The sequence below is a fragment of the Lethenteron reissneri genome, chromosome 58, assembly GCF_015708825.2.
Source record: "Lethenteron reissneri isolate LAM-NWPU_2019-01 chromosome 58, ASM1570882v1, whole genome shotgun sequence".
Lineage (NCBI taxonomy): Eukaryota > Metazoa > Chordata > Hyperoartia > Petromyzontiformes > Petromyzontidae > Lethenteron > Lethenteron reissneri.
The window spans coordinates 11,008,350-11,023,425 of record NC_083836.1 but is presented as its reverse complement, the minus strand read 5'-3'; the positions used below and the strand labels follow the sequence as shown (position 1 = coordinate 11,023,425).

Genomic DNA, 15,076 nt, shown 5'->3' with positions numbered 1-15,076 from the left:
ACCATCCCCATGTCTCTTTTGCGTGTGTGCCACAGATGCATGTCTGCGATTGCCAGCGCCACGTGACGGAGCTCCAGGGGGTGCTGCATGCCCGCCAGGAGGGGCTGGGTGAGACTGCGCAGTCACTGGACCAGTTGCCTTCCGCTCTGACCCTGACGTAGCGGGACGCGCCGCAGTGGGGCAGCACCAGCAGGACGCACTGGACAACACAGCTAAGGTTCCAGCCACTCGCTCACTGACTCAGCCGCTCACTCACTCAGCCACTGACTCCCTCAACCATTCACTCATTCAGCCACTCGCTCACTCAGCCACTGACTCAGCTGCTCACTTACTCAGCCACTCACTCAACCACTCACTTAGCGACTCAATCACTCACTGAGCCACTTACTCAACCAATAACTCACTCAACCACTCAATCAACCACTCATTCAGTCAGCCACTCATTCATTCAACCATTCACTCATTCAGCCACCCACTCACTCAACCACTCGCTCAACCACTCGCTCACTCACTCAACCATTAACTCACACAAATACTCGCTGACCTACTAACTCGCTCACCTACCCACTCGCTCACCAACCCACCTGCTCACCTATCCACTCACTCACCTACCCACTCCTCTTTTTTTCATTTTACAAGGTAAGGCTCACTGAGCTTATCACATGGAAATGCATATTTCTATATGTGGAGGGGAAAATTCTAGATTTGAAGCTTTCGTGACTGCAAGGATTCATATTCTTAGGTTTTTTCGGTAAAGTCACGTAGGTAAAAAAATGTATGATAATAAAAGTAAAATAAAAATAAAATACATAGCAGGCGTGACCAAAAAGATCTCCAAAATTCTAAACAAACATAAGATCAAAGTCCGATTCAGTACAGTACATAAAATCCGTGATCTAATTCCATCTGTGAAAGATGTCATTCCTGACTTACAATACCCTGGAATCTACAAACTGAGTTGCAGTTATGGTGATTGCTACATTGGAGAAACGAAACGTCATATCTCTGATCGTGTCCGCGAGCACAAGTCAGATCTGAAACAAGGCAAAACTGATTCTTCCGCCGTTGCCGATCATTGCTACAACGCTGTGGGCTCTCATGAAATTGTCTTTTCCGAGACCAAGGTACTCTGCAAGCCTCCTGGCTACCATCAAAGGTTTGTACACGAGGCCATCCAAATATACAAACACAGACATAATTTCAACCGTGATGATGGGTACAAACTTAGTAATCATTGGAAAGATGTTATTAATCATGCAAAAAAGATTTAACTACACATACTTGGAGCATTCCTGGCAGTGATTTTAGCTGCACCACCTCTACATAACAAAGGCTCAGTCAACCATTCTACACAACAAAGACTCATTTCCTGGCAGCGATTTCAGCCGCATCACTTCTACATAACAAAAGGCTCAGTCCCATTTACACGCACCTTTACATCATCCGCACCTAGTTTACACAACAAAGGCTCATTCAAAACAGCGTGCTTCAGCCGCACCGAACCTCACATAAATAATATTCAGGGCCTACCTTGGCTCCTTCCACCCTCAACCAGTATATATACAAGGACTGTTTTCTTGGAATTTCTCTCACTTGATACAGCTATCGTGCTGTGACGGTTCCACCTGAAGACGGAAGCTTGTGTTGCCTCCGAAACGTCGTGATTTTTATTTTATTTTTATTTTACTTTTATAATTATTATTTTTACCTACGTGACTTTACCGAAAAAACCTAAGAATGTGGAGGGAAAAACCGAAAGACATGGAGAAAAATCCACGTGACCAAGGAGAGAGAGACATGCAAACTCCAAATAAACAGGTATCAGGGTCGGGATCGAACCCACAACCTCTGTAAACCAGGCGCCCTAATGCATCCTCGTGTCTCCTCTTCTGCGTGTGTGCCACTGGCTCATGTCTTCGAGTGCCAGTGCCATGTGATGGAGCTCCAGGGGGTGCTGCGTGCCCACCAGGAGGCGCTGGATGAGGCGGCGCGGGAGCTGAAGCAGCTGCGGGCGCGGTACCGCCGCTCTCACCCTGACGGAGCGTGGGCACACAGTTGGGCGGCAGCAGCGGCGGGACACCCTGGACAATACAGGCAAGGTGCGTGCCACTCACTCTCTCAGCCACTCACTCAGCCACTCTCTCACTCTCTGAACCACTCACTCACTCCCTCAACCACTCAATAGCGGGCCTTATCTGGTTAAATAAAATAGTCGTTAAATTGTTAAAATAGATTTCATGGTAAAATAATTAGGTCAAAAACAAGATTTTCAATGCACGCACATTCATTTGCAAAAGTTGAAAATATATTCTTTTGACTCCAAAATTAATAAAAGTTGATGTGCTGAATACAAGTGGGAGCTGGGCTCCGCGCCTCAGGGTCGCTGCTTTCGGGGGAAAGTGAAAATTGTGTGCGTTATAAATTAGCATCATTATTATGGCCTTGAGAGGATTGATAGTTGATAGCTCCATGACCTTTCTGCAATATCATGATTCACATTTGCATACACGGTGGTATATTTTCGACTTCATTTACAAATATTTTAAAGTATCTAAGTCTGTACTCCTATTGTCATCAGGTGAGAAAAGTTATATTAAATTGTGAAAAATTAGGAATAGGTTTTACTCTTTCTGGCAACAAAACAGGTGTTAAGATGTTCAAAGACCAAATAGATACCGTTTTCAAGGAATCAAGTCTGCACTAACCACACGTACTTGTGGTGAACATGCAAATTATTTCATTGCTCGAAGTCCCGGTTCTATTAAATGCTGTACCGTAATTTATCTGGAATAATGCTCTAAAGCAATGTGCACATTAAACTAAATACGTGTATATATATAAAATGTTATACAAAAACTATGTCATTGTTATTATTTAGCACTATTACTTTGGAGGCTAAGTCAGTCTAGTTCATCTGTTATGACAAAACAATGCTGTTCTGTTTGTCAAGCGTGGTGCGGGCCCTGCAAAGCCGTGAGGAATCTGTTCCAGAAGACAAAAAAATTGGCTGGGAAAAACTTTTCTGCACTTTGCAGAATTATGTGCGTGTGTGTCTTTCAAATTAAGCTGTATGAGAAAACATCTTTTGGAAGACATTTGGAAAATATCTTATACAGAATTATGTTGTCATATTGTGGATACAGCTGAAACATCACTGTGTATTGTATGTTTTGTTCATTGAAAATGCTTCACTCAATTAAGAAGAAGACCAGTTTGTGGACATAATACGGTACTATTGGTTTGACAGCACAGCATAATTCCTATCATGCTATTTACTATTTAAGCATTGTCCGATTTACAGGGAGAAGCGGATAATGTGGAGGCAGTAAAAAAATTACCAGGGACACTGAACCAACATTCCTCTTTCATGCAGTCAGTTATTTAATGTAGTGAGTTGTCTAATTATACTTATTTAATACTCTTGAACAATTAACCATTAATTTCGATTTAAAGCTTTCGTGACTGCAGGGATTCATCTTCTTGGTTCTTTCGGTAAAGTCACGTAGAAGGGAAGTAATAAAATAATACAAATAAAACATAATAAAATTATTCTCACGACGTTTCGGCCACAACGCAAGTAGCCGTCCTCAGGTGAGAACCAGGTCTATCGAGGCGACAGCGTCTGAATGAAACAGCACATGCGCTTGGAGCATGTATATAAGCTGGGTTGGAAGGGGGGAAGAAAGGGGGAGCCTTGAAAAAAGAATATGCATATCAAGATGAATTTAGCATATTTATGGGAAATTCAGGTATGTGATTGGTACTGCATATGCCCGTGCATTATGCAGGATTAGCAGCATCAAAGGGAGGGGGATAAAGAAAATGCAGGTATGTGATATGGGAAATGCAGTTTGGTTTCTCCAATGTAACTGCTAACACAGAGGAATCTTAGTTTGTAGACGCCAGGGTACTGTATGTCTGGAATGTCTCGGACCGCATCCGTGAACATAAAGCAGACTTGAAACACGGTAGGACAAACACCTCAGCCGTGGCAGATCACTGTTACAATTCAGTGGGCTCACATGATATTGACTTATCCAAGACAGAGGTTCTCTGCAAGCCATCTGGCTACCATGAGAGATTCGTTCATGAGGCGATCCACATATACAAACACAGAGACCATTTCAACCGGGAAGATGGATTCCGGCTTAGCAATCATTGGAAGGACGTAATAAACCATTTCAAATCTTAACTGATTGTGTTCACGTTTACGGTGACTTTCAGACCGTGTTTCATTCACCGGCATTGTATTCTCCGCAGGGAATGGATTCTTTGCTCCGCTGCAAGTTTCCTCCCACTACTCTTAATAATAATAATAATAGTACAATTTGTAACGCGCGCAAATTTGCAGACGTAGTGGCCGCAACTCAGAGGCGCGGAGCCAAGCTCAGAGTCGCTCAAAAGCATGATTGTAGAGGTGAGTTTTTAGTATCTTTCACACGACGGTCAATGGTACAGTGTATAATAACAACTAGTATAACATTTATATGCTTAATACAATGTACAAAGTAATATATAGTATCGTAATTGTATAGTGAATATACAGCAGTGTGATATACATTAAGGTGGGTAGAATAATACATAGTGTAATATTACAATGTATAAGGTATAGGGTGGTTTATAGCAATACAGTATATAATTTAATGTTGGGTTTGTCTGTCAGTATATAGTACGGTGTAGACTCGTGTGATGTAAGAGAATAAAGTTTAGATGGAAGAATATTATTTATATATTCTTTTTACCACGTAGAATTGTAATGTATTACTTACTGTTAGTAACTCAGCTTATTGTAGAGTATATTTAGTATACTGATGATAATATGTAGTTTATACTTTAGTTGTTTACGTGGTGATTTTAGTTACTGCAGCTACATACTATTAACACTCCTTCCCTTCATTAATGCTACCCTCTATCCCCTCCCTTTGATGCTGCTAATCCTGCATAATGCACGGGCATAAATAGTACTATTCACATACCTGCATTTCCCATATCACATACCTGCATTTCCCTTATCCCCCTCCCTTTGATGCTGCTAATCCTGCATAATGCACGGGCATAAATAGTACTATTCACATACCTGCATTTCCCATATCACATACCTGCATTTCCCTTATCCCCCTCCCTTTGATGCTGCTAATCCTGCATAATGCACGGGCATATGCAGTACGAATCGCATACCTGCATTTCCCATAAATATGCTAAATTCCTCTTGATATGCATATTCTTTTTTCAAGGCTCCCCCTTTCTTCCCCCCTTCCAACCCAGCTTATATACATGCTCCAAGCGCGTGTGCGGTTTCATTCAGACGCTGTCGCCTCGACAGACCTGGTTTTCACCTGAGGACGGCTACTTGCTTTGTGGCCGAAACGTCGTGAGAATAATTGTATTATGTTTTATTTTTATTATTTTATTACTTCCCTTCTACGTGACTTTACCGAAAGAACCAAGAAGATGAATTAACCATGATTGAAAAGTATAACAGTGTCTTCCAAAGCAGAGTTGAACTTGGATGCCATTTTTAGCTTGGGGGTAAATACAATGACTGGAAATTTAAACACGATGTTATAGCCATTCACACATTAATTTTATATTAATTGCTAAAACTTAAATGGTGAAATCAAGAGTACCGTATGAGGAAGGCAGTATTTACCTTCCCTTAGCAGCATTGCCCATCAGTGGTCTACATCGTGGCGCCAATGGTTCTGTCTAACAGCGGACGATCTTGGCACAGCTGAAGACTGAGAGGAGAGTTCTCGAGGAAGGAGGCGAGCGACTGGTGGTGAGCATCACCTGAGACGTGTCCCCCATGTAGGATTGTAGGTTTGTTCCCATATGGAAAATGTTCCCACTTGATAATTTGTCTGCTATAGGTTCATACACACTCTCAATAACGTCCGTTAGTAAAGTAGGACTAATAACCAAACGAGTTACTGTAGAGGAAGTTTTTTGTCCCAGCACTTCGGTTGACATGTGTTGCTCGGAACAGAAACACAGACAGTGAACATGTTTATTTTCCATAATAGAGGTTTTTGGGTTAGATCGCGTAAATATATAAATGTGTCGTTAAAACCCACGTGAAGAAAACATGCCAATTCGTCACTAGTACAGCACACCGGTGTGTTGGAGAGCCAAGCCAAAACATTTACAATCTGAGTACGACGTTTCGCTACTAATTACAACTATCTTTATCAGGTGACAGCCAGATTTGTGGAGAAGTCTTACTGTTTCGTTCCTGATATAGAGGCGTAGATGTGTTGACAACGCAGCTGCGCTCTTGCACAAATTGAGGGGGGAATTACCGAGGCAATGTACATTATGCATGTGCATTATGCAAGCTCTTTGAACTTGTCCTTCCTGTCTACTGTGTTTATTAAAATAGCCCTACCAACGGTAATCCCTATTGAAGTATGCTGCCCTTTGTAGGCATGCTTTTAAATCATGTATTATTTGATGATTCGCTTCCACGCAGCACTGAGGCGGTAGCTATCCGAACGGTTTCTTTCAATTTCGATAGATTCTCTAATTAGTATTGGACAGTAGTAGCTAGTTTTGCACAAAACTTCAACTTCAGTTGCCAGAGACTTACACACCGGGGCTGCAGATGAAAAGCTCCGTTTCAAGCTGTCTTCCACATTCGCTTTTTTTTCTGGTTGTTGCGAAATAGTCGACTGGCCGTAGCAGCGAGATGTTGTCTACCTCGCCTGGTATGCAGGCGTCGTAGGTTCAATCTCGACCCTGACGCCTGCTGTATAAAATTGAAGTTTGTGTGTCTCTCCTTAGTCACGTGCATTTTTCTCCGGGTCCTGCAGTTTTTCGCTCCACATTTAGGAACGTGCGTTTAGTGCAGTGGTTCTGTGAACCTCTTTGTTGGCCAACCCCCTTTTGTTGAATTTTGTTTCAACCAAATCTACCCCCTTGCCTCACCCAACATGGTTTTGAGAAATAAATGTATCATAACTAGAGAGCATGATAATTGGTTCTTTACCCTTCTATCTGGCAACAAAACTGACACCTTTTTACAAGGAGTCATGTTTGCATAGACCGCAATACCTGCAGTCATAATACAAACAAAAGAACATAACTCTGATAATGTGCACTGTCCTTAAAGTTGATTGGTCCACACCCGAGACAGCTTTCCTTTGAGCCTAGTCTCATATGGGTTGGACCAGATGACGCCAAAAGGCGCACAACTCAAAGACAATGCACCATCAGAGTATGAGAGCTCGGGGTAAGCATCTATACTATGGGAACCTCATTTGCCAGTAAAAATATGATAATTGGTTCTTTACCCTTCTATCTGGCAACAAAACTGACACCTTTTTACAAGGAGTCATGTTTGCATAGACCGCAATACCTGCAGTCATAATACAAACAAAAGAACATAACTCTGATAATGTGCACTGTCCTTAAAGTTGATTGGTCCACACCCGAGACAGCTTTCCTTTGAGCCTAGTCTCATATGGGTTGGACTCTGATGGTGCATTGTCTTTGAGTTGTGCGCCTTTTGGCGTCATCTGGTCCAACCCATATGAGACTAGGCTCAAAGGAAAGCTGTCTCGGGTGTGGACCAATCAACTTTAAGGACAGTGCACATTATCAGAGTTATGTTCTTTTGTTTGTATTATGACTGCAGGTATTGCGGTCTATGCAAACATGACTCCTTGTAAAAAGGTGTCAGTTTTGTTGCCAGATAGAAGGGTAAAGAACCAATTATCATATTTTTACTGGCAAATGAGGTTCCCATAGTATAGATGCTTACCCCGAGATCTCATACTCTGATGGTGCATTGTCTTTGAGTTGTGCGCCTTTTGGCGTCATCTGGTCCAACCCATATGAGACTAGGCTCAAAGGAAAGCTGTCTCGGGTGTGGACCAATCAACTTTAAGGACAGTGCACATTATCAGAGTTATGTTCTTTTGTTTGTATTATGACTGCAGGTATTGCGGTCTATGCAAACATGACTCCTTGTAAAAAGGTGTCAGTTTTGTTGCCAGATAGAAGGGTAAAGAACCAATTATCATATTTTTACTGGCAAATGAGGTTCCCATAGAACTAGAAAGCAGTTAGAGCCAGGGCCATTCGGCGACACACCGCGTGATTGGGAGTCAAGATATTTTCGTTTTGTCTTTCGTCTCCACCCTCTCTCTACAACGTCTCTCTACACCCGCACTTTTCCATTAATGATGTCGATGAAGCACGGCACGGCGAGATTGGAGAAAGTGCCAGGTCTCCGCAAACGTCTCGGCTGCGATTGATGTTTGCATTGTTTGTTGTTGAAGGTCACTCAAACGTTTTGTTTCATTTAACGCCATCATTTTGCCAGGTGGGTCAATATGCTGACTCGTGATAATTCTTTAATAATGGGTTGTACATTGACGGACACCCTGTATAACTCGTATTTTATTTATTAATTACAATATTTCATCTGGATAATCCCTTGAGTTGGAACACACATATAAAACCCTTAATGACACGCGTACAAAGAGTACGCATATAACGTATACAGTATCCATTTACGTGATGAATATTAATGGCCTTATTGAATGAACTGGATGATACAACATATTTATTTGGCAAAAACGTTCTTGTATTGTGTTTTTTTGCAATTGGGCAGTGACCATGACACGTGGCTGTTCGTGCTGGCCACGCTGCTGAGCTCCACGCTGTTGTTGAACATGAAGGGCACGCTCCACAAGGAAGGCAAGAGGCAGCTGCAGTATCCTCGGCAGCAGAAACACTTTTTTACGTACATACATTTACACACATTTACGCGCGTTTTCCCGCCTACGAGTGCACATTCATGTGCATGCAAAGTGACTGGCCAGGTCGCTCAGTTGTAGAGCTTAAGGCTCGCAATGAAAAGGTTGCGGGTACCAAATCGTGGCTGCGGGTCATCCTTCCAGCGTTGATAAAATACATACTGTTCACAATAAAGGTTTTTTGTGTTAGAGCGCGTAAGTATACATGTGTTGTTAACTCGACACCACTCGACAGCGAACCAGTAAGGTTTGTCACGTAAAAACACGTGCCAACTAGTTACTACATCAGCCCACTGCTGTGTTTGAGAGTAAATCCACAACATTTACAATTTGAGTACGACGTTTTGCTGGTAATTACATCCGGCATCATCGGGCGATTTTACCAGAATTTATATATACGTGATCTATCCAAAAATACCTTTATTACAAATAATATTGGTCGCGAAAGCCTCGGTGTCAAAATATTTTCTATTTTGTGCAGAAGTCAACAGTAGTTGTCACCGCCTTAATGCTCAATTGTGCAGTAAATCACTTTTGACTTTGTCCGAATGCACATGTGTACGTGCGAATTAAAGTGCGTGATTATATGAACGTCTGCACCATGTTTGCACGTATGCATTCAAAACGATTCCAGCCGCAATTTTAAATAAAATTATGCTCATAATAAAAATAAATCGAAATCTTCACTTGGTGCAGATGTTCGAGATTGTAATCTGGTAACTAACAATCAAGGTCAAATTATGAAATCACTAGCAATATAAGATATGGTACTATTTACGTTTAGGGGCAAAATAAAACAAGTAAAGGAGAAGCAAGTGAATTTAAAACTGCAAAAGCTTGGGGAAGGAGAGGACAAATGTGAAAAAATTGCCGAACAAAGGAGTGAAAAGACAAAGATCCCCCATATAGCCATAGCCTAAACAAACTGTTGGGGCTAGTGCTGTTTGCAAGCACCAATGAAGGCCGGCACAGCACACAAGGGGGTGGGTGGGCAGCACCACGCCCAACCACCTTTGTCTGCCCAGGTACTCATTTGAGGCTGAGTCGACCTAGAGAAGGAGGCCCAGGACTGGTAAGCAGGTATCAAATTCGAGTTGCCAGATTCGTAGCGCAGCCTGATAACCGCTACACTACCACTCCCCACACACAGACATACAACCCTTAGCATAGAAACACTACCTGAATGAGCATGTGTTGTCTTCCCCTTGACTGCAATACGTCGTAGCTTCATATTTAACCTAGTGGACCATGTGAGAACGAAGGAGCACCAAAAGGATAACCGCATCGGCTCGGACTTTCACCGACACTTCCCGTCGCTGGTGATGTGCGTGCGGGACTTCACACTGCACCTGGAGGTGGGAGGCAGGCCCTGCCTCCCACCTCTACATGGAGCACCTCCTGAAAATGCGCAAGAAGGGGCTAGCCAAGGCTTGCCGCGAGTTCAACGAGCAGCGGGAGATGCCCTGCGGTTACTTCAAGGTGCGGTCACACACCTTGACCAACGCTACTTTATCAAATGCACGATTGGGCCTGTACGCGGTTTACTTGTTGAGGTCTGTTTTCTGGAACACGGGGGGAGGGGCTGGGGGGTGGCAAGTGGTGCGCTGTGCGCTTGTACTCTACATTCGATGCTGCAGATGAATATCTGATAAGAATGATAATCTTTAGACTGGAGGAATGCAATGAGCTATGAAGCTCTTTTTAAATCCTTTATATTAAGTTCACTTGCTTGCTTGCTTGCGTGCTTGCATGCTTGCTTGCTTGCTTCGGACCGTGCAAATCTTTCGGTCGTTTTTTAACCCACTTCCCGTGATCCAATCGAGCTGACATTTTGCACACAGACTCGTTGCGCTTGACAATTAATTTTCATGAAAATTTTTTTCCAAAATTTTACACTGTTTAGGGGAAATTTTTTAAATATTTAATTACCAATTGCTTAATTGTGGCAGACAATCATCTGACCCATAGGTGGCAGCCATCTCAAGCCAGAGGACGAGAGGACTGTAGCCGCCCATTTCATGATGACGCAAATGTTGACTAACCACATGGCATGAAATCCCTGCCCCCATGCTGTACAATGGAGACTATTTATAGAGCAGTTAAATTGAAGCCGCCAGGTTCTTGAAAGTGATAAAAAAGGGTCAACGCTAGTGCCCTCGGGAATATACGGGGCATGTCAAGAGGTGATCTTTCATTTTTAAATCTTTATATTAACTTCACTTGCTTGCTTGCTTACTCAAGAAAAACAGAAATGAATAATAAAATGAAACCGATGCCACGCATATAAAGGATTTATAGTGAAAAACTTTGTTTTTACGTGTTAATTTTTCTCACTCCCCAAAACTCTTGTGCGGTCTCACTCCACGCATATTCTCTCTTCCTGTTCTTCAAGGGTTTCCTCTGGCTTCTCTGGTTTCTTCCCGCAGATGAACAATTTCATTGTAACTGGATATCGGGCAAACTTCCCAATGCTGATACATTTCCTGCAAATCACTCACTCGGAATTACAACGGAGCAGCGACGGCAACATCGCCGCACTCCTGTTAAAACCTGGCACGGCCCTCCTGAAAAAGAGTTGAGACACAGGGAGGCTTTCCATGGGTAAACAAACCAAAATAAAATGATCATAGTAAATTACACATTGTCGGCAATTCGTGGTTTTGGATGCACTTTTGCCGGTTTGCAAAAACATCACAGAGTTACTTGTAGCCCCAATCGTGTGTTGGTATGTAATCTGTGGTTATTTATTTCTTGGCAGGTCAGTTGCAAACAGGTTTATCCAGGAAAGCCTCAATGAATCTCAAGGCAAATTTGTCAGGAGGATCCTGCTGAGTGTTTACAGTTCGGTGCAATATTACGACTGTGTGTGAGCCCAATCGAGTAATTTGGAGGTAATTTTTTAGCATTGGGATGTTTTGGGCAACACCAGTCAACAGTGTGCAGAGTTTTCTTTTAGCTATGGAATGAAACCGAAGAACCTGGAGGAAACGCATGCAGAACAAGGGGAGAACATAAAACTATTTTTGTTTTACCAGGTATGGCCCACTGAGCTATATAGCTCTTTCAGAAGCCACCTGGCCACATGATAGCTCAATGAAGTGGAAATTTATAGCAGCAAAATTCTACTGCTATAAACGCATGTTTCTAAATGTGGAGGGAAAAACCGGAGGACCCGGAAAAAAAGAAAATCTACGCGACCACAGTGAGAACATTCAAACTCCAAATATACAGGTGTCAGGGTCAGGGTCGAACCCACGACTTACTGTATACCAGGCGAGGTAGTTAATATCTCGCCACCATGCCACCCCGAACATACAAACTCAACTCATAAAGCTGCCCAAGTCGGGAATCGAACTAGGGCCTTTCTTACTGTGGAGCGAAAACGTTTCCACTGCGTCACCCTAATTGAACTGTGCCACCCTGATTGACTTAATTCAATATGATCGGTATATAGCACTTAAAATTGTACACGTAATTCAGACATTTTCAATGCACAGAATTTAAATATTTTATAAAAGTAGCTGTCTGATCTTCAAACTGCATTTGTTGTAGGAATTTGGTTTGGATACTTGGAACACGCACGTATAATGATGAATGAGCATCCTGTTTCCTTTACCTGATGGTTTGCAGGGAATTAATTCACTCTCGTGTTATTATTTTGCCACTTCAAATGAGGCAAAAAACCACCGGCTGGAGCTTCATGCTTCTCACCGTTGTTTTCTTTGATGGTCACGGTCTGTCCCGTGACCTCCGCTTGCACCTAACCTGGCACAACAGTCAATCCATGGCACTACCTAGGTCTGTCCCGTGACTTCCTCCTCCTCCTGCACCTAGCCTGGCACAACAGTCAACCCATGGTTCCTGCGGAGTCTGTCCTGCGACTTCCTCCTCCACCTAGCCTGGCACAACAGTCAACGCATGGCACCTGCTGGGTCTGGTCGCGTAACTTCCTCCTGCACATAACCTGGAATAAGCACTCAACCCATGGAACTACCTTCATGTGTCCCGTGACCTCCTGCACCTAGCCTGGTACAGCAGTCAACCCAAGGCACCTTCTGGGTCTGTCCCGTTGTTGTATATGCCGTTGTTATTGAGCTGATTTGGCCCATGCCCTCCAATCACTTCAGACCAGGTGCCAGCATCATGACCAACTCTGGCATTGAAGTCACCCAACAAGATGACTATCCCGAGTGGCCACTTTAGCCAGCACCTGTGACAGGAGGTCATAGAAGGCATCTATCTGACTTATCGGCTTTGCCTGCATCCCTCCATGGATGTTCGTCTTGGGTGAGAGCATAAGTAACCACGACCACCACTCCTCGCCTCCTGTTGATGGGAAGGCAAGCCCAAAGTAGCCTGGGGCTTAGTTTCCCACACCTCACCACAACGCTCCCACGCCTCCCTCATTCTTTTGTTCAGTAGAGCCACACCCTGTTGTTTGGCAGTCTCCTGCCCCGAGTAGAGGACTGTCCACCCCTCATGGTGGCAGGAGCCAGAACCGGTCCACCGGACCTCCTGATAAGAACTGGTAGCCTCTCCTTCGCAGCGAGCGTATCTAACATTCCACGTGGCCACACGAAGTGGCTTTTCGTTGATTCTGGAGGAGCCCCGAGGGTAAAGATTCAATCTCCTGGCTCCGCCAATTGTGGTTTGGCCAGGAGACGTCATAGACGCCTGTCCCCCCGGGGCCTCCGGCACATTAGTTACATATTTAAGTCGTGGTTTAGTGGTAATTAATTGAAGGTGGAGGGGTTACCAGCCCCTCGCACCCGTCCAGAGCCCCCGTTTAGCCACTGTGGTGGTCACAGACGCCATGAGGGGAGAGGCCAATCAGCATTGGCCCTCCCCCCACAGCATTGTCCACGACAGAGTTGCCCGTCCGGCACCGCGAGGAGGTAGGGGGTTGTTTGCCGGACACACAGACAACAACAACCGCCATTCGCCACTAAGTGGCGGTCACGTCACCACGACGCTTGTGCCAGGCCATGTGCACCTTGAGGCCACGTGAAGTGTCGAACGCCCGCTGGCAGGAGGTCACGGGGCAGACCCAGGTGCCATGGGTCGACTGACAGAGATGATCGAGATGACTGGCTGATGCACCACCTGTGCCCCCTACTGTGCCAACTTGCTGTGCTTTAGCCACCCGGCGCTCCGCTCGTTGTGAGCATCGCTCCTCCGCCCTCCGTTGTTGTTGGAGGGCAACTGCCTCCAACTGCCCAGTCGCGTCCTTCACGAGCCTCCTCCACAGAGGCCGATCTTGACACCGCAAGGTACCAGTCATCGGCAAGTCCACTCAGCTCCACGTACTCCTGTACCACATCACTCCATCTCTTCTCTAGCCCGTGCTGCGGCCGTTTAGCCCCCTCGATCTGGCTGAACAAAAGCTGTTTAGGCATGCGGTGGCTGGGCATGCGGGCTACATGACCCAGCCAATGCAGCCTTGCCTGCCGGAGGAGCTCACCGGTTAGACTTTGCCCAGATCTTTCAAGGATTTGTGAGCTCCTCACACAATCCAGCCTGGTTAAACCCAGGATGGATCGTAGGCATAAATGTTTCCAACCGGCGAAGATGTTCCATTAGGGTGGCCGAGAAGATCTGAAGCTTCGACACAGACACACAGCCTCACATAGACACCCATTGACTCGTACAGAAACCCAACGACTCACACAGGGACAATATACTTGCAAATATACCCATAGAATCTCACACAGACACAGCCTCACACAGACACCCATTGACTTACACAGAGACCCATGACTCACACAGAAACAATATAGTTTCACAAAGACCCATTGAATCGCATAGAGACCCATAAACTCACACAAAGACAATATACTTGCACAATGACCCATATAATTATACAGAGACCCAAAGACACACACAGACTTAATTTGGAGCTTTCGTGACTGCAGGAATTACTCTTTGGTTCTTTTGGTAAAGTCACGTATAAAGAGAAAATAATACATTAAATAATTGCATACGACGTTTGGACTGCAACACAATAAATGAAATAGAAAACAAACCTAGTATACTTAGAAATATAATGCAATACAACACAGAGAGTCGGCTAACATAACAATCAACACCCTACCTGGTTGATTACGTTCTTCCAGAGAATGCTAAATTTGAGAGAGAGATAAAACACAGAACCGGAGACATATAGACAGACATATAAGCAGAGAGATAACACAGAGATACAAAGAGAGAGACATACAGTGAGGGAAAAACGTTATGTGCGTTTGCCCACTGACAAATAAATGATCAGTCTATAATTTTAATGGTAGGTTTATTTGAACAGTGAGAGACAGAATAACAAC

At 44.2% G+C, this 15,076-nt stretch overlaps 1 protein-coding gene across 1 annotated transcript in view; it reads right to left on the bottom strand.

Moving 5' to 3' along the window:
* LOC133357588 (dual specificity tyrosine-phosphorylation-regulated kinase 3-like) overlaps positions 1 to 15,076 on the bottom strand; it is a 520,504-nt gene that overhangs the window by 180,194 nt on the left and 325,234 nt on the right. The window lies entirely within an intron of this gene.